The sequence below is a fragment of the Tursiops truncatus genome, chromosome 9 (genome assembly GCF_011762595.2).
Source record: "Tursiops truncatus isolate mTurTru1 chromosome 9, mTurTru1.mat.Y, whole genome shotgun sequence".
Classification (NCBI taxonomy): domain Eukaryota; kingdom Metazoa; phylum Chordata; class Mammalia; order Artiodactyla; family Delphinidae; genus Tursiops; species Tursiops truncatus.
Window position 1 is genome coordinate 56,452,025 of NC_047042.1, and position 18,593 is coordinate 56,470,617.

The following is an 18,593-nucleotide window of genomic DNA, read 5'->3' on the forward strand; positions in this document are numbered from 1 at the left end:
CACCAGCAGCTGACCTATACAGGTGGAAAACAGTAACTGGACGACAGTCCCTAGAACTGTCATTTGTAATAGAGAGTGAAACAGGTTTGATAGAGGGAAAAATCATTTTCTTTCAGTTTTCAGTTCGTGAAATAATGGGAGAACCAAAAGAATCAAGAGCTGCCTTTCTGAGATAGAACCAGGTGGGAAGCTGGGGAACACACCCCTTTATCTCCAGCCTTTGAAATCTAAACCAAGGCCCCATCCTGCTTCCTCTCAGGCTCCTGGCCTGGGAGGCTCCTCAGCAAAGCCACTGGTGTCATTGTGGTCACCGTAATTATGCCAAATCATGAACCCACAAGGCCAGAGCCAGGAAGGCCCTGCCCCAAAGCAGATAAGCCAGGCTGGTAAGCGAACGCCCCACACCTCACATCCTGCTTAGCAAATGGCTGCACGGAACCACAGAGCCTGAGGCAGACCCTGCAGGGCTGCTCGTGGGAAAGGACCCACAGCCAAGCAAAGGTCACTGTCTACAGGCCCTGAGCCCCACCAGAGATGTGCTATTTATGAAGCCTCTGCATGGTGGGTGTGGTAGGAGAAGTAAGACCCTGAAATCAGACAGGCCGAGTTGGTGTTGCACTCTCATCCCCTGTGGGTACAAAGAGAGGGGACCTTACCCCTGAAACTCGTTCCCTCACACGTACGCGGGATGACAGTGGCTGCCCTTCAGGGTGGCAGAGCTTCAACGAGGTAGCCCAAGTAAGCACCTGGCACGGGGGTGACACAGAACAGGTGCTCAGGAAATGCCAGTCTGCTCCATGATAAAGTGGGCGCTTAGGAGGAATCACTGTGGATGCCTAGAGCTTTCTCGAATACGATCTCATTTCATTTTCAGCACCGTGGGAGGCGAGTCTCATTGTTATTCTCACTTTACAGGTGAGGAACAGCGGCTCACAGAGGTCAAGCCATTATCCAGGGTGACACAGCTGGAAAGTGGAGAGCTGGACTTGACCCCAGGCAGCTGGGGTCTAAGGAGGCCAAGAGAGAAGGGCTTCCGCATGACGGTGGACGCAGCTGGAGATGATGCCTGTAAAGGGGCCTGGGTCTCCTGCCCTGCCCAGCGTTCAGTGCCATCGGCCGCTGCTTCTCAGCGAGTAGAACTGACCGCAAATCAGGTTGGCAGCTTGGAGCCGTCCCAGCTGAGTGGAGCACAGGAGGTAAAGCGAGGGTATGAACGGTGCAGGGCACCCATAAAAAATTTACGGCCACCATCTAATTTTAGAGCCTTCATTTTTCAATAGAAAAACACTACTGTTTGTGCCACCAAACTGTGAAACAAACAGAATAATTGCCCTCAGAAAGGGTCCTCCTTAAGTATGATGCTGTAAAAATGGCCAGTGGGGAAAACCTCCTTAGGGTTAAAGTACCCCATGACCTACCTTGCCTCTCATTTTAGATCAGAAACTCTACTGGAAATTTTGCAGGCCGGGCTAGGAGAATTCTGGAGAATTGTAGTGAAGGCATTGACTACGAGGCTTCTTGTATATTTGCGGCTGGGTGGGGAGCCTTGGAGACGCCACCGGAAATACCAGATTTGACATAACGCCGGTATTCAGCAGCCCTCACACGAGAGGAAACCAAGGTGGCAGCAAAGGATGGCAAACCCGCTGTCAAGAATCAGATTGGCAATTTCTTGCCATTGTAATGATAGATTGTTACACAGGCTGAACTAACCATTGTAATAATAATAACAGTTAACATTTATGCAGCATGTACTATGCTCCAGTAACATATTTTGATAAGGTCACAATGTCTCTTTATCATGACATTGTCAGTAGTGTATCTATAATAGCAGCAATACTCGCTAACATTTATTGACTCATTACTGTGGTTACTTTAACCCCACGATCATATTAATCTTCAAAACTTCAAAACAATGCTTTGATGCTTTTATTATTCCCATTGTACAGATAATAAAACTGGCCGACATAGTTAGTAAATGGCTGAGCTGGACTGTAAGCTAAGATGTGTCTGAATCCCGAGCTGGAGGTCCTACCCACAGCAGATGCTGCCTCCCAGAGAAACCCCAGAGCGATGCCCAGTCTTTTTATTTTTTGGAAGCACTTACCATTCTAAAAGCATGTCTTCCTGTGTGTGTGTGTGTGTGTGTGTGTGTGTGTGTGTGTGTGTGTGTGAGAGAGAGAGAGAGAGAGAGAGAGAGAGAGAGAGAGAGAGAGAGAGGGAGAGTTGTACATGCATGTGTGTTTTGTTTTCTTTTTTTTTTAAATTTATCAGATTCCAAGCCCATAACTGCTTATTTGCGTGGTACGTTGGTATCAAAGGTAGGTCTAATGTCTTCTCCACACCCTTAGTTTCATTCCCACTCTAGGAAGTAGCTTAACTTGTCAGATGTTGCTGTGGTGTCCTGGGACCTCAGTTCCTCTCTCCCCTTCATCTGGGAACTCACCTAAAGCTGGAGCTACAGTGTGAAGCTTCAATGGCCTTGAGAAGGTCAACGGGGAGAGGTGGGATTCTGGGACTAGTAAAGCTGGTTTTAGCTTTAAGCAAAGGAAATGGAAGGAGGGATGGAAAAGACAGGGGACCCAAGTTGAGATAAGAGGACTGCTCAGAGACAGCAAGACCAGGAAGGCACCACGGCTGCTGTGCACAAGGACGAATGGGCTGCTCTCTCCTTTGGACCTGGCAAGATACAGGCTTTGCTCTAGCCTACAATGACCATATGGCTGATCAATCAAAATCAGATACTGAGTGAAGGTGGGAGGGTGCTATTAATAATAGGTAGAACAGAAGAGATCAACCAGACTGTCTTGGGCGTACAGGATGCATGTCTCTCTGCTGTGCTCCCTTCCTTGCAAACTGATGTGAGAAGAACAATAAATTACAAGTGAGTTTCAATTGGAAACTCTGTCATGCCTCGGCATATCAGGGGAGCCCTGTTACTAGAGGTGTGAAGTTGTGGGGTGCAGCCAGGAGAAACCCGGCAATAGACAGTGGGCACTTAACTGTTGGTTGCCTTTTTTCAAAAAATCTTTTAAGGTTAGATGCCTTATCTCAATACTGGATCATTTCTTCTACATTTACCAAGTTTTGCAGATTTGCTTCCTGGAATCTATAAAGGTTTTGTGAAATTCTTCCTTTAGTGACTGAGGGATAATTAGTTGCCCTGCTATATACAGCTGCGGCCTGCCATCCTGGTGAGGTGCCCTGCCCATGTGTATCTGTGGACACACACAGACATACATAGATACTATTTAGTTACACTGGAATTATTTCCTTGCCTGCATAACACTAATTGTAAAAATATGTTTATAGTATTGGATAACTAGGACTTCCTTATTTCTGCCTAAAAACCTGAAGTTTCTGTTTCTATATATTTTTTAAAATTCATTTTTAAATTTGAAAATTAATACATGAATACAATATCATTATAAAAGATTCAAACGATATAGTACGGACATAGGGGAAAATGTGAAAAATTCCCTTTTACATGACCCAAACTCCAAAAGGCTCTCATTCTCACCCACCCCACCCAATCCCCCTGCAAGACAATGGTTTGGTGTTTATCAGTGCCCTCCTTTTGTAATTATCAACTCCTATATGTAATTATCAACTTAATGTGCAAAGAAAATCTAAGAAAAATCTTTTTTGAAAGTGCCTCCTTTCATACAAGTTTTATATTCTAGGAAGAGAAAACTCTGCTTAGTGTCACCCTGGTTCACTGCAAAATTGCTTCTCTGAACCCTGGACAACTTTTACCCCCAAGCAGTGATTGAACCTGGTCTTTGAATTGCTAATGTCGTCTCTGGGGTCGGCTGGGGAATCAAGGAAAGAGCCTGGGCTTTGGCATCTGACCTGGGTTTGAATCCCAATGTGATCACCATTCAGCTGTGACCTTGGGAAGATTGCGTAGTGTTCATCCCTTCCCAGGGGTCGAGGACCAGATTTCTGGAGGCATGCTGCCTGGGCTCAAATCCCCGCTTCCCCACTTACTCAGTGAGTAGCTTTCAAAAAGCCATTTGACCTCTCAGTGCCTTAGTTTCCCCATCTGTGAAATGGGGAAAAGGATAGTATCCACCTCTCAGGGTTGCTGTGAGAACTAAGGAAGTTAATTTGGTACCTGGCACACACACAGTGAGTATTCAATAAACACCAGCTGCTTCTTATTACACTCCCATACATACAAAATTCAGTTATGTGAACCTACACAGAGGTAATAAATATCCTGCCTGTGGAACACAGATGAGTACAATCAAATTATTACAAAACTAAAAGGAGAGCACAACCTTAAAAATTCCGGCAGAAATTTTCATCACCAGGGCCTGCACAAAATTCTCTTTGGACTCAAAACACAGAACCCTCAATCCCACATTCTGTCTCACCCTCCAGCCCTTCAACTTGTTCTTTAAACTTCAGAGTCACCCTCACACCTCGCTCTTTCCTTCTAGTCTCACTGCCGACCCCCACCTCCTTCCCAGGTCAAGGCCACCTGACCTCACACCCCTGCTACGTACTACCTTTCCATGTGTTCTACGCCCAGCAGTCAGGTCAGGTCTCAAATTGATGCTTGGAACATGTAACACCCATGAAGGAAACTTTACCTTAACCAGTTCCCTTGTTGATTACAGTGACATTCAAAATTCTTTGTCAAGGTTATCTCCAAGCCTTTCCTCAAGCTAGTCTTCTCTCCCTGCTGTCTAAACATGTCTTCCATAATCAATAAGCCAACACATTCAAGTTTCCAATGGGATGTGCGTGAGATGCTGGAGGGAGGGCTGGATTTGAACACCTTTAAAATCCTTTCCAGTTCTGTAGACCTTGTTTTTTTAAGGAGGTCTACAGATCTATAAATAATAATGGCTTAGCACTCACTATGTACTAAACATTGTTAATTGCCTTCATTTTACATTTGTTAACTCATTTAATTCTCCTAAATTTAATGAAGGAGGTAATAGATTGTCCTGTTTTACATATGAGAAAGCTGAATCTTGGAGAAGATAAATTGAGGGTCCAAGTTTGCCCAGCTAAGATGGGGAGGACTCGAACACAGACCCACTCTCGGGGTCGGGGGCCATGTCTGTCACAGAGCTGCCTCTCTCCAGCTTTTGTTAGCATGGGTTAAATATTTCCAAGTGTATTCTTCACCCCCACCCTCAGCCCTACATTTTCTTTCTAGTACATAAACAGATGAATAATAAAACTTGAGTGATCCCTCCCCAGCGTTGCACACCATCATCACCAGAGGACAGACACCTGGCTCCCGTGGACCCTGGAATCAGAATCGCTGCAAATAGATATTTTGGAAGGGACACTCCAGGAATCCTGCTAGACCTGGTTAGAACTCTGCCCAGGGACCAAGCCAGCTGAATCGATGGTTTCCTTTCTGGTCTGTATTACCTGGTTTTGTTGAATCCTTTTATTAATTCTTTTGTTTTGCTACAATCCTGAAAGTAGACTGACCAACTGCTTGCTTGCAGGAAATTTAAATATTTTGACAGTACAGAAGAGGGGCGCATCTGGAGATTTCTGGACCCAGTTGTAACCAGACTTGCCCTTCCTGAGCAAATTGATTGCTTCCGGTTTCATCACTTCTGTACAGCGACTGACTTCCGGAGCTTAACTCCCCGACAGCCAGGAGGAAGGAGGCAAAAGGAAACCTTTTAATTTATAGTAAGCAGAGATCAGTTTTGTTTTTTGTGGTTTTGGGGGGCTCATTTAAAATGCCAGGCCCAGTTGAAACAATAAAATCTTGTTTAGTTTTCCCTTATAAAAAACTTCTCGGGTATTTATCAAAATCCTAGAAAAATACATATTTGTTAACATACTGCAATTCCCACAAGAGGTAAGTATTTACAAAATTTGCTTTGGGCATTGATGCTACAAGAATATTAAAAAGTATTGACTTCACCACTTAATGAATCCTTTATCAATTAAAAAAAAATTCAGATCACAATAGGTTTGAGAAGCTACAGCAGGAGGAAAACACCTTCGCTTTAAACAAAAGCTATCTTTCTCAGCAAGAATAGGGTTACTAGGGTGGAAAATCAGGTTAATTTCCATTTCACTAATAATATCTGAAATGAAATAGCATTATAACTCTCCCCTCCAAACTTGGAGCTAGACACCTGGAATATTTATTTATTTCCCCTCCAGAGAAAATAAGGGTGGATGTTACCTTTAAGCTACCTACACATTTAATTAACAAATGGAGGGAAAATTATTATGGCTGCATTTAAATAAGGCACAGGCACGTAGACTTTAGGAGATCTGACCTTAAAAATGAAGAAAATATTATTGTAATTACTCCATTTGCTAAAAACAAATGATGTGGCATTTGAATTTAAGACTTCTATCAAAAGCAGCTGAGTGTCTAATCAGTTCACACCTTTCCATTTTAATGGAGTTGGGCTTGAGCCATTGCATTTACAATTATCCAGGCCGACTTCATCCCTTTGAAATGACTTAAAAAGATGAGCATTCATGGATTATTTATTAGCTCCTCGTGACTGTATTTCCAAGAATGGAAACAACACATTGCATCAAAGTCTAACTTCCAAGTTTAACTCTTTTAATTAACAGCATGACTGTACGTGGTTGCAAAAGGCGTCTCTGTAGTCACAGAACATCTTATCATGCTTTTTCCTCCACGTGAGTCTTTCGGAGTAGTCTTTGTTCCCTTGCAAACTCAGAGAGAATGCTGATCCCACTCCTGGCGGCTGCCTGTGATGCTGCAAAAAGCAGGCTGCTTGGAGAGGCAGCTGATCCCAGCCTGCTGTAGCCATCACTGATAGGGAAGGCCTGTCTCGGGCTCAGCAGAGAACTCGCTGACACGGTGACACTGACAGTTTAACCCAGACACACATTCTGCCTAGATAACAAAAATGTCCTGTGTGAGTCCCTGACAGCAACCCCAGAGGAGCTCCACGTCTGAGGCGGTGCTGGCGGCACACGGCCTATCTGCCATCTGAAGCCCATCATCGCCCGCCTGGCTGCGAATCTCACCTCCGTGTGAGTGAAAAGCAGTCCAAGCATCGTGGCCAGACCTCCTCGCAGGCAGGCAAGGGACAGTGAATCTTGCAGGGAGGGACTCTTGCAAAAGCCAGCCAGGCCCTCTAGTTAAAGTTGACAAAGACGTTTGAGGCCGGCTTTTCAGGGGGAGTTCAGAGTCTTCCAAGAGAAAACAGAATGAGAGAAAAATAAACAGCTGTGGTGGAAGCCCTGGAAGAAAGCGGTGCTCAGGCCTGGATCCTGCAAGAATCTCCTCTGGAAAGGCGGGGGAGATGAAAGCAAGGAAAGAGTGACAGTCACCGCAAGCCTGGGATCTGTCTTACAGAATCCTGATTCTTTGTGGTGGTTAGACTTATGTACGCCTTACGCGCAGAGGCTGCGAATGTATTTTGCTACCTTTTTTTTAACCTAATGCCAAAACCATTGGATAAAACCTCATGCTGCACTTTTAGAAAATCTTATATAGCAAAGTTTACAAACAGTACAAATGATGTCTGGTTACTTGCTTTGCAAAGCTTGTTTTTATAGAACCCTTCTGGAAAGTTCCATTGAAATAATGGTGCCCCTATGATATCCCAACTATAATTTGATTTATGAAAAATTTATTTACACAAAAAGACATCTCTAATATACAAAATAGGACCCACCTGTAACTTTTCCCCAGGGACCAGGTTGGAGACATGATAAAACCATTTTTATAAAGCATATATCCTGTCTTTGTATAAAACTCTGAGATTCCCTGCTAAAGCAAATTTAACAATGAAAATTTGCCTTTATTGAGGTAAAAATGGATTCATATTATTTAAAATGTGGGGCTGAGATGACATAGTTATAATTATTACTATAATTCTTTTTATAATTCTTATTAAGTACAAAGAATAAAAATTCCTTGATCAAAAAGAAGTTTTGAGGATAAGGATTGCTGCTTTGGATAAAATAAGAACCAATCCAGAACTCGTGGGAAAAATTTTGTCCTAGCTGACTTGATTTGTTGATTTGCTCATTGAGAGTTCAGTGATCATGTCATTCATTGATTCACTCACTGATTTGTTCATTCATTGTCATTCATTTAGCGGCTACCCCTCCAGGGGTCGCCATGAGTAGACACTGTGTTTGGAGATACACAAATGCAGCAAACATGGATCTTACCCTCAAAGAGTTTATCATCTAATGAGAAAGAGAAAACAGGTTCACAAAGAACTATTAACAAGGCAGGATATGGTAAATGCAAAAAGAGAGATGAGAGGAAGTTCCGTGATGAGCGGCATCCCACTGGGAGGTTTTACTTGAGCTGACTCTGGGCAGATGGGGCGCTGGGTGGTGGTAAAGAAAATCCTAAGAATGCCTTGGTAGAGAATGTCCAGCGAATCCTACTGTGAAATAATTTACGTCCCTGGATGTGGAGCAAGACAGGAGCATACTTGCGTGTTTACCCACCTTGCTGGGTGAGCAAATGACTCAACATTCCTCCTGGTTTGCTGCTGACTCTCTGTGTCCTTGGGCAAGACACCTGTGGGCCTGGAGCTATTTTTAGAAAAGGTAGTTACTATGATAAACTAACTTCTGGACAGAATTCCAATATATATCATTGTAGAGAAAAATTACAAATATAGGTATATGAGAACAAAAAAATTAGAAAATATTCCCATAATTCTAACACTGTAAACACTGTGTGGGTATTCCTCTAGACTTCTCGATTTATATATCTGTCTATATGTATTTTGTATTGTGGTGAAAACCACATAACATTAAATTTACCATCTTAACCATTTTAAGTGTACAGTTTAGTAGCAAGTTACATTCATGATGCTGTGCAAAAGATCTCTAGAATGTTTTCATCTTGCAAAACTGAAACTCTATACCCACTGAACAGGAATTCCCATTCCCCTTCCCTACCCTTTGTACTTTCTGTTTCTATGACTTTGACTTTAGATACTTCATATGAGGGGAAGCATTCAGCATTCGTCCTTTTGCAGCTGACTTCTTTTGCTTAGCATAACGTCTTCAAGGCTCATCCATGTTGTAGCCTGTGACAGGATTTCCTTCCTTTTAAAGGCTGCGTATTTAAAGGCTGTAGTATTCCATTGTATTTATATAGTACCACGTTTTCTTTATTCATTCGTCTGTCGATGGACATTTGGTTGCTTCCGGCTCCTGGCTACTGTAAATAACGCTGCTTTGAACATAGATGTATAAATATCTCTTAGAGATCCTGCTCTCAATTCTTTCAGATATGTACCTAGAAGTGGAATTGCTGTATATATGGTAGCTCTATTTTTAATTTTTTGAGGGACTACCATATTGTTCGCCGTAGCGGCTGCACCATTTTACATTCCCACCAGCAGTGCTCAAGTGTTCCGATTTCTCCACATCCTTGCCAACACTTACTGATAGTGGCCATCCTAATGGGTGTGAGATGATATCTCATTGTGGTTTTGATTTGCATTTCTCTTACTTAGAATGAATCCTGCAGAGGAAGAGGAAGTACCTCTTCAGGGAGAGCCAGACTCAAGGGCCAACATTTGGCCTTGAGTCCTAGTTGCAGCTTTGATGTTGGCTCATAATTCAACACAGCCTCATCATCGTCTCATTTCTCTCAGCCAATCGACTCTAATACCCACCCTACCTCTTTTTTCTGTGTTACCACTGAGAAGCTTTGAGCTAATCTTTGAGGATAACAAAGCTAATAACTTCGTTCCAAAGAGCCAGTCTTGTATAAACACAAGGTACTATGAGCAACTTGTCAAGATCTCCTAAAGGTCCACGGAGCAGGGCAGGACCCTGAAATCACATCACAGTAAACATTACTAGCGGCTCACCCTACCTCCTGTGATGACATCTATCTTCAGATATAATCCACACTGAACCAAGCACTTATCACTTCATCGGAACCATGAGTTTGACCATTTGTCTCCATTTTCTCCCCCTCCAATGGCTAGGAACAAATTCAGAGTTTTGAGTTTCAACTGTTTGATTCTTGTAGTCGCTAAGACAATAACAGATTAAATAGGATGAACCAAGCGGCCATACTTCATGTAACGTTATCCCCAGAGATAAATGTACAACGTTGTTTCGGAGGCTGTGGTGGTGTCTGCAGTGTAACTAAGGTTGACAGACTGCCTGCATGTGGGTGGCTGTCTCCTTTCCAGCTGTGACCAACTGAATTATATCACCTGTCCCGTTTGATGTATTAGGATATGCCCAAGCTCAAGATGCATGTTGCTGCAATAGGGAAATTAATGTCCACCACTGGAGGCAATTAATAATGATTAGAAGCAAAACGGCTGGGTTAAATCTGTGCATTTAACAGAGTGTTCATACGCTTTTATACTATATTTCAGTCTAGTTGCTCAAAAGAAAAAAAATACCCTTTGGGGGGGACTAGAACAATCTTAATTAACGTGTAAACTTAGATGAAACGTCAAAGTCCCTTCAATGAGACATGTTTATTCATTATTTATTTAATCGTCCCTTCCCAGGGTTAGAGAAAAACACTGCACAAAATGTAGCATCCTAAGGAGAGAAATGTTCGGATTCAGTTGAGTTGCTGGCAGAACTCCTGGGCTTTTTGAACTGCCACATACAACTCATGGACTGGGGTGAGAAATTCTCGCCTCTTTCATTTTACAATTCTGTAGTTAATATACTGAAAAAAAAACCAGCAACAAATTGGCACACCATATATTGCAATGGTTGGTTTAGTGCAACTCCATAAAAATCTGCATGTAAAATACATAGCGGTGGCTAAATAATTTCCCTCTGGTTACCAACATCTAGATATAAATTTGAATATTAGAAATTTAAACTGAACAAGGGATTTTGCTCAAAAAATGCAGGAAACATTGAAAGCAAATTGGGTATAAATCTATAAGGCTGAAAAGCCTGAACAGTATTGATGTATGCAAGCACACACGCATCTCTGACTAGGCATTTATGTCACCATGTATTAGTGTAAAGCGTGCACAATACAAATATTCATTGATCAGATATTTTATTAGGAAATTTCATTAAACAGATTAAAATGTAATTGGCCATCAGCTGGACTTTATAGCTCCGAGAAGATTATATACTTCAGTGATAATGCAGTTCTCCTTAATTAAAAACTATGAGATAAAGGTCTTGGAAAACTTCAAAGCCCTATTTTACTATGATGGAATCTAAAAATAGAAACTCTGAAATGATCCCTTCACTGTGAACCTGCAATGACTGTGGTGACACTGAAATTCTCTTTGCAACTTGAACTCACGAGACAGTCCAAGGCTACCCATGGGCATGATGCCTCCTCGCATTTCTCCTTCACTGTGTCCTCAAGAGTGACTCAGGCTACACCATCTCAAAAGAGACTCAATTAAAATGAAAAATTCAGTCAAGAATCAGTCATTTGATGAACTTAACCCAGATATCCAGATATTTGGATTTACTGAAATAGTTAATTGACTTTTAATAGCAAACATACTCTTTTGGCGTCATTTTTCATGTGGGTACTTAGCATCCTGTGACTGAATGTCTACACATTAATTTAGTTTTAAAAGTCCATTCATTGAATCATTCATTTGTTCGCTAAATAGTCTTTAGGTCCTTACCACCGTTATTTATCCATTTGCCTCGAAATCTTGCCTTGCTGAGCACGGCTGAGTTAAGTTTCAGAGACAGGACAAGCCTGCTGTTTATCAATGGATCACATCACATTGATTACTTTCTTTTGATTATTTTTAGAATCTGCTCATTCAACGGGTATTTTTTGGGTACTAACTGTATTTAAAGCTTGGTGATGAATCACAAAAATATAAAAAGCAAAACCACGAGGAGTCTGCTCTCAAATGTACCAACACTGACCAAGGGCTGACTTGGTCAGCCCTGGGGAGATGACTTTGGCCTGTCCAAGGTCACAGCGTGGTGATGGCAGAGTCAGGATTCCAACCTCTGCTTCTGTTTTCAGGGTCCCAAAGTATTACCTCTTAAGGAGCTGGCCTACCCAATAGCAGATCAAGTAGTTATGTTCAGGCAGCTCCTCTCTCCACCAGTTTCTCAGTCAATAATTCCTGGAAAAATCACAGATTGATTGAGTCTGCTCCAGCTATAAGACAATGCTGATGCTTAAGGTGTAGCTGCCCCACCTGTACCCTAGCCACAAGTAGAAGACAACACTTGACCTTCACAGTGGCCCTGGCCTCTCCCTTGGACCCATGCTTTTGCTTCTTAGCTTCCACTGGATTCCTGACTTCCCAGTCATGGCCTCATTGGTGCTGGCAGCAGGTTGGGCGATTTCTTATCAGCTTGGTGAACTTGAGCTGTTCTTCCCTCTCCCCTGGTTTTGGTATCCCCTGTAGGATGACAGTTATCACCCACCAGACCAGCCCTGGAGAACTTACCTGGTGTGGCAGCCCCATGCCCTCCTGCCCTTCCCTATCTTGACAAGGAGGAAGCATGAATAATCCAGGAAGAAAATGCACTGGTTTTTCATCTTGGAAGGCATTACAAGCTTCTGGGGACTTAATAAAAATACAGATACCTGAACCCTTCTCTAAGCCTCCTGAATCTACAGGAGTATGTTTTGGGAATCTAGAGGAGTGTGGTATGGGAACCCACGTCCCAGGGAATGCAGATGCACACCCAAACCTGAGAGCCACAGGTGTGATGAGAGGGTGCTGTCTACAAGCACACACCTTCGGACACTGGAACAGGAAACTTCATCAGCCTCAACTTTTTTTCCTCAAGAGAAGGAAACAAGGAAATAGCTAATTTGCTAATTATTTCAGAAGATTATTAATCTTTCAGGGTGTCACCACAGAGACTTTGAGCATGGGCAGAGTCATAGAAATGGTAGCCCTTTACTTATAGCAATTAGTATAAGAAAATTATATTTCAATTTAGCAGAATTCCTTATTTCTCTACTTATGAAAGAAAGAAAAAACTTACCCATTAGAGGACCGTTAGACCAGACCTAAATTTTTAAGCAGCTGTCCAGGAAACTTAGGAAGCAAGATTTTATGAACTCAGTGTATCTATACTACTCATCTCTGAATCCAATTCAGCTCAATATTAGCAGGGTATATAGCGAAACTGTATAGCTAATTTTTTTTTTTTTGAGGTACGTGGGCCTCTCACTGTTGTGGCCTCTCCCATTGTGGAGCACAGGCTCCGGATGCACAGGCTCAGCGGCCATGGCTCACGGGCCCAGCCGCTCCGCGGCATGTGGGATCTTCCCGGACTGGGGCATGAACTCGTGTCCCCTGCATCAGCAAGCGGACTCTCAACCACTGCGCCACCAGGGAAGCCCTATATAGCTAATTTTAAAATTTTAGAATGTCAGTGATAAGATACACTTGGAACAGAATTTAGTAGGAAGCCAAGGGAACACATTTTAAAACTATTAGTGGACATTTTGCTTGCCTATTTTCTGCTTTAGTCAAGAATGTTAGGCTTCAAACATTGCTGGAAAATTAAAGTTGTGCTTGGACCAGATTTGAGGAATGCAGGAAGGATGAATTGTGCAGATTCCTAACCTCATGGGCATCAGGGCCCTGATGCCATCTGGGAGCTATCTAACATGGGCAGTGACACTAGACAGGCCTGATGTTCCCCAGGGAGGATTCTGGGACCAGAGCTTTCTGTCTGGTCCATTGGCTTTGAGTGGAAAGCAGGCCATCGGCCCATGGAGATGGACCAGCTGTGGCTTGACCTTCAAACTGTTGGCCATATTTACTGTTGAGGACTCATGGACTGATTTGTCAATGGTTAACTAATACCTGAGAGCAACTAGCCTTATGTGGGTGCCTCTGGCTCTTTCTATCTTTTGGTTCACAATAGGTAGCCTTGTCTCAGATGGTCCCAGATGGCAGCATCTGCATTCCAGGATTCAGGATAAAGGAAGGATGAAGAAGAAGAAATGGCACATCCTGCACTTCCTCTTAAGGTAGGTTCTTGAAAGCTGTCAAACAACCCAAAATTTTCATCTCGTTGGCCGGAAATTAGTCACATGGCCACACCTAGCTGCTGAGTTTTTACTCAGGAGATCAAGGCTCCAGCTAAAAATGGGAGAGAGGAAAAGTCATGTCATAAGAGAGGGGAGAACAAATCTGAGGAACAACAGGCAGATGGTATCCAAAAGATAGCTAGTATAATAGCACCAGATAAAACAGACCTTAGGTAAAAGGCATTACTATAGATAATGAGTATTAGTACATATTTTTTATTTTAATTAATTTATTTATTTGTTTTTGGCCGCCTTGGGTCTTTGTTGCTGCGTGCAGCCTTTCTCTAGTTGCGGCGAGCGAGGGCTACTCTTCGTTGAGATGCGCGGGCTTGCAGTGGCTTCCCTTGTTGCGGAGCATGGGCTCTAGATGCACGGGCTTCAGTAACTGTGGCTCACAGGCTCTAGAGCGCAGGCTCAGTAGTTGTGGTGCACAGGCTTGGTTGCTCCGTGGCATGTGGGATCTTCCCGGACCAGGGCTCGAACCCACGTCCCCTGCATTGGCAGGCAGATTCTTACCCACTGCACCAGCAGGGAAGCCCCATATTTTTAAAAGTATTGAATTCACCAGGACCCTGTATGTACTCAGTAACAAATCTTCAAAATACAAAAGACAAGAATTGATAGAAGATAAAAAGAAACTATCAAATCGATCATGATTGAGGGAGACATTCAGTGGTTGGTAAATCAAGCAGAGAAAAAATATCAATTAGAATACAGAAGAATTGAACATCACAAGCTTAATCTAATGGATAAACTTAAAAACTATCCCTAATAATCAGAAAATAGAGATTCGTCTGAAGCACACAGAAAGCATATATGAAAGTTGACCACATTATAAACCAAAAGCAAGTATTGAAAACTTTCAAATAATTGGTATGAGTCAAGTCACAGTCACTGACCGCCATGCAATTAAGTTATAAATAAATGACAAAAAGATAATTTCTAAAAATCCATTTGTTTTGAACTTTTAAAGAATATACTTTAAAGTAACCCATGGTTACTCATGGTTCTTGATGGAAATGAGAAGATGCTTAAAATGACAAAAAATAAGGGAAATGTTATCAATTGAATTTGTGGAATGAAGAACTAGTATCTAGAATGTATGAAGAACTCTCAAAGCTCAACAGAAAAATATCAAACAAATCAATTAGAACATGGGCAAATAACATGAAGAGGTATTTTACTAAAAAGGATATACAGATGGCAAATAAGCAAATGAAAAGATGGACAACAGCATTAGACTAGGAAAATGCAGATTAAAACCACAGTGAGGGGCTTCCCTGGTGGCGCAGTGGTTGAGAGTCTGCCTGCCGATGCAGGGGACACGGGTTCGTGCCCCGGTCTGGGAAGATCCCACATGCCGCGGAGCGGCTGGGCCCGTGAGCCATGGCCGCTGAGCCTGCGCGTCTGGAGCCTGTGCTCCGCAACGGGAGAGGCCACAACAGTAAGAGGCCCGCGTACCGCAAAAAAAAAAAAAAAAAAAACCAACCCACAGTGAGATATTGCTACAAGCCTATCAGAGTGGCTAAAATACAAAATAGTGACAGTACCAAATGCTGTTGAGGATGCAGAGAAACTGGATGGCTCAGACATTGCTGGTGGGAGCATAAAATGTACAAGTACTCTGAAAAACAGTTCAGCAATTTCTTAAAAAAACTAAATATGCAACTACCATTTGACCCAACAATTGTGCTCCTGGGCTAAAACAGTTTATCCCAGAGAAATAAAAACTTATGCTCAGACAAAAACTTGTACACAAATGTTTATAGCAGCTTTACTTGTAATAGCTAAAAACAACAAAAACTCCAGGTCCATCAACCTTTCAAAACATAAATGGTTGTCCTCTTACACAAGCTCTTCTGAAGCATTAAAAAAAAAGAAAAGAAAAGAGAGAGAGAGGAAGGAAAGAAGGAAGGACGGGAAGGAGGGTGGGGAGAAGGAAATAGTAATTTATTGATGCTGGTGTAATCTTGATGCCAAATCTAGGTGAAGGTGGATCACGATCTATAAATACTAAATAAAATAAAAGTAAACCATATTGTGCAACAAAGAGATAAAGTAGGGTTTATGGGATGTGAGGGCGATCTGGCTGCGACATCTGTCACCCCATTGATCGCCAGGGTTGATTCGGCTGAGCTGGCAGCCTAGGCGGGTGTCCCCTTCCCTCCTCACAGCTCCATGTGCATCCGTCGCCAGGCTGTATGCTCCGTCGAAGAGGATGACCTTCCCCCACAGAGGACTGTTCTTCGGTCAAGGGTATGTGAGTAGCTGCACTCCCCTGCTAGAACCTCCAAACAAGCTCTCAAGTAGGTTTTATGCCAGAAATGCACCATTGGTTCAATATTAGAAAAAAATTGTTACTTTAATTTACCACATTAAGAGAGGAAAGGAGAAAAACCACAACATCATCTCAATAGGTACAGAATTCAGTAAAATTCTAAAGTCATTCATCATAAGGACCCTGGAAACACTGTTGCATGCTCCTAGTGGATATGAATGCTCATAGGAGCAAAAACTGGAAACAATGCAGATGCCCAAAAACAATAGATTGGAAAAACACACTGGAGTATATTTGTACCAAGGAATACAGCCCTGAAAGTGAATAAATTGTGGCCACATGGATGACTCTCACAAACGTAATATCCTGCAAGAAGAAGATGATGAGGCAGATCTAAAAATACATCTTTCAGGGAGAGGCAGGAAACTTTGGATAAAGCAGAGGAGTGATGGACACAAAACACACTACAGTATCCTCAGGGCAGTGCGGAAGGGAATGTGGGAGGGTAGCTTCTTTTGAAAACCAAACTAAAAAGGAAGAGAAAGAGTGAATAACGCTTCTTGGGCTTTTCCTTCTTACTTTGGGTTTCAAATCTGTGGGCCGGCATTATTTCTATGGCTTTTTCAAAGGCTTTTTAAATCTACCTTGAGAAGTCCCAGCCTAAAACAAGTCTAACTCAGCTAAAATTAATTACCCATTATGTTTCTATTAGAATCCATACAACCCATCTATGAGTAGCTACCATTTATTCCATCATTTTAGTGGGCACTTACTATGAACCAGGCCCTGGACAAAATATATCACAGGCATTAACTCGTTTAATTACTCTCATTAACAAAGACTCTCATTTCTCAGTCGAGGGAGCTGGTCACACGTGTAGGAGGTGACAGACAGGATTGGGATCAAAAGCTGTTTGTCCACATGCTATACTATTGCCTGTGAGTACAGAAAATAGAACTGTCACTTTTAGGGCCTTGATTTGGGTAAAGCAAATGGCATTTGAAATACCATCCAATGCTGAGGAATGTGGTCATAGCCCTCGTGTGGTGGACAGGACATCTAATGCAGTAGGAAAACCACATTATCTCAAACTTTTATTGAATGAAGTACTGTTTTTTTTTGTTTTTTTGTGTGTGGTACACGGGTCTCTCATTGCTGTGGCTTCTCCCGTTGCGGAGCACAGGCTCCGGACGCGCAGGCTCAGTGGCCATGGCTTACGGGCCCAGCCACTCCAAGGCATGTGGGATCCTCCCGGACCGGGACACGAACCCACGTCCCCTGCATCGGCAGGCGGACTCTCAACCACCGCGCCACCAGGGAAGCCCATCGGCTGGCGTCTTTCTAAATTGCATTCTGGAAGATGTTACCTTCAGCAACTTTGAGTCCTCCTTTTATCTTTTTTTTTTTTTTTTTTTTTTTTGCGGTACGCGGGCCTCTCACCGTTGTGGCCTCTCCCGTTGTGGAGCACAGGCTCCGGACGCGCAGGCTCAGCGGCCATGGCTCACGGGCCCAGCCACTCCGCGGCATGTGGGATCTTCCCAGACCAGGGCACGAACCCGTGTCCCCTGCATCGGCAGGCGGACTCTCAACCACTGCGCCACCAGGGAAGCCCAAGAATAAATTGTTTTGGAATGGGCTGGGCTTTTGTGTTTGGACATATAAAAGCATTTTTTGTAGAGGCTGGTCTACTCTTCCAATATTTTAAGCAATTTACAGGTAGTGATAAATACTTGGTTTAAATCCTTCTAAAGTGTCTGGTAATCATTTTAGCTGTTAAAGCATGATATGAGTTCAGGCATACAGTTATACTAAAATCTTTCCCACTTGCCTACCTCTCACACAGATTATGGAGGGAATGCATTCTAGACAATAAAATCTAACGGGAAAAATATCGCCATCCTGTTTCAGCGCTGCCATTAAAACCAACGATGGCGGCCATTGTTGTGTAAAGGGAAGAAAACAAGTTTACAGTTCCTCATTTCCCACGGTAAACAGATTGCTCATTTTAATTTTGAAAACAAAGCGATGGAGGCTATGTAGGTCTGTAAATAAGAGTGTGCATCTCAATTTTCTGTAAACGCTTAAGTGGTTTACATCTGTTTCCTCCCAGTTGTATTTCTCAAACATGAATTTCCATTTTAAAAAGAGTCGTAAAATCACTACTGTTTCTCTGTGGATCTATTAGCAATAAAATAGCCTACAGAGGTTTGCACAGCCATGGAAAATGTACAGTGATAATAGGCTGTCCTGCTGTTACATGGCTTATGCAAACTTTACATTTATCACGGCAGAACCATCTATCCGCAGGGTTGTAGCACAGCAAACAATGGAATA

The 18,593-nt window shown here is 42.8% G+C and overlaps 1 protein-coding gene across 1 annotated transcript in view; it reads left to right on the forward strand.

Annotated features, from left to right (window-relative positions):
- Positions 1 to 18,593, forward strand: part of LOC109548554 (uncharacterized) — a 267,207-nt gene that overhangs the window by 157,546 nt on the left and 91,068 nt on the right. Inside the window, exons 5-9 of the mRNA XM_073809761.1 lie at positions 916 to 5,383; positions 5,475 to 5,667; positions 13,816 to 13,921; positions 16,156 to 16,237; positions 18,103 to 18,246. The gene's annotated coding sequence lies outside the window, so the exon portion shown is untranslated. The remainder of the gene's footprint in view (positions 1 to 915; positions 5,384 to 5,474; positions 5,668 to 13,815; positions 13,922 to 16,155; positions 16,238 to 18,102; positions 18,247 to 18,593) is intronic.